The sequence below is a fragment of the Hypanus sabinus genome, unplaced genomic scaffold, assembly GCF_030144855.1.
Source record: "Hypanus sabinus isolate sHypSab1 unplaced genomic scaffold, sHypSab1.hap1 scaffold_80, whole genome shotgun sequence".
Taxonomy (NCBI): Eukaryota; Metazoa; Chordata; class Chondrichthyes; order Myliobatiformes; family Dasyatidae; genus Hypanus; species Hypanus sabinus.
In genome coordinates this window covers 1,087,000-1,088,747 of record NW_026781651.1, presented here as the reverse complement: position 1 = coordinate 1,088,747, position 1,748 = coordinate 1,087,000, and the positions used below count along the sequence as shown (strand labels likewise).

The window sequence follows — 1,748 nt, the reverse complement described above, 5'->3', positions numbered from 1 at the left end:
AGGTGTGAGCTTCGTTGAAACCACAATGCATCCTCATGCGGCAATACATGACAATAAGGTTGAAGGCTGATTCTCCCGTTACGCAGTGTACGTTATCCACGAACCTCCTTAGGTTTAAATCCCTTTATGGTCTCCTGTAAATTAAATATAATTTCTATTAATTCTTCTTGCTTTAATTTACCTTTGCCAGGTTTGAAATACAATGCGCTACTGCAAGAAAAGAGAATGTTCATTATTTTTACAGCTGGATGCACATGACAGTAAACTTGAACACAAACTGAAAATTTGAGTCTCAAGTTCATTTGAAGCACTGAAGCCCAAACAATGTTTCTGCCCAGGATTGAACTGGGGACCTTTCGCGTGTAAGGCGAACGTGATAACCACTGCACCACAGAAACCGTGCAAAGCGCTCAATGCTTTGCGCTCTTGAGCAATGACCCGAGACATCGCCTCCCCACCCTGCTCTGAAGTACAGCAATAAGTACAAAACATTGCCCACTGTTACTTTCCGTTCTCAGTAACACGTATTATTAGTTTAGGAACTTATTCCCTGGAGTATGGGTATAGGTAGAGTGTTACAGGGATGTGGCAGTGTAACGAACCCAAGTGCTGAACAGGGGCGTGGAATGGGTGCCAAGGGAGTCATTACCTGGAGTCTTGGTTTTCGTAGAGAATTCAGGAAAGATGCTGGATTTGTAACTGATCGTCCTAAGAACCATGGCACGAGATTACTCGTACACGAGTCGACCAGCGAACTGGCAGCTCCTAGTTGTGGTCACAGGATATTTACACTGTATTTGCTGATGGAAAGCAGGTGTTTGTATTTAGTGGAAAATAGGAATGAATGGAAAATAAACGACGTGATTGAGGCCCAATTCCGGAGGAAGAGAACCAGGAACGAGAAGGGATCGTGGCAGTAATCCCCCGCCACACAATGGGAGGCTCCGTGCGATCCTCCAGGCCTGTCTGAATTGTCCCGATGAAAGTCCTGGAACGGTCTAAGCTGAAAGAGCGGGGGACCCAGGAAAGCTCAGTCCACTAGGTATTGGAGACACCTGCCCCTACGGCGTACATCCAGTAGTCTTCGGACGGTGTATGCCGGATGGTTGTCGATGATACGGGCAGGTGGGGGAGTCCCAGGTGGGGGACACAAGGGGCTGACGGAAACTGGCTTCATCTGAGACTCTTGAAAAGTTGCGTGGATGCGCATGGACCTTGGCAATAGTAGGCGGACCGCTGTGGGATTGATAATCCTGTCAACCTTGGATGGTCCCAGGAAGCGGGGGGCGAGTTTCCTATGTTCGTTTTTGAGCGGGATGTCCCTGGAGGAAAGCCAAAACATCTGCCCAGGTTGGTACCTCCGGCGCCGGAGTCCGGTCTCGGTCGGCTGTCTTCTTATTTCGATTTGTTGATCTGAGTAGGGCCGCGCGAGTTTCCTCCCAAAACTTACGGCACCGATCAATATGGTCCCGAATCGACGGTACCGCAATCTCTCCTTCTTGCGCAGGGAACATCGGGGCTTGGTACCCAAGGGAGTACTCGAACGGAGAGCGCACAATGGCAGAGTTCACCAGAGAGTTGGGGGCATACTCAACCCACGGGAGGTGGTCGCTCCAGGTCTTGGTTGACCCGTTCCGTCTGCCCGTTCGACTGGGGGTGAAAGCCGGATGACAGGCTGGCTGATGCACCTGAGGCCTGACAGAAGGCTTTCCATACCTGTGAGGCGAACTGGGGATCTAGATCGGAGA

General features: G+C 50.3%; 1 non-coding gene across 1 annotated transcript; it reads right to left on the bottom strand.

The window, feature by feature from the left end:
* Positions 1 to 325: 325 nt before the first annotated feature.
* On the bottom strand, positions 326 to 398 carry trnav-uac (transfer RNA valine (anticodon UAC)). The gene has a single exon. It is a non-coding gene; the product is annotated as a tRNA-Val (tRNA).
* Between the last annotated feature and the right edge of the window lie 1,350 nt (positions 399 to 1,748).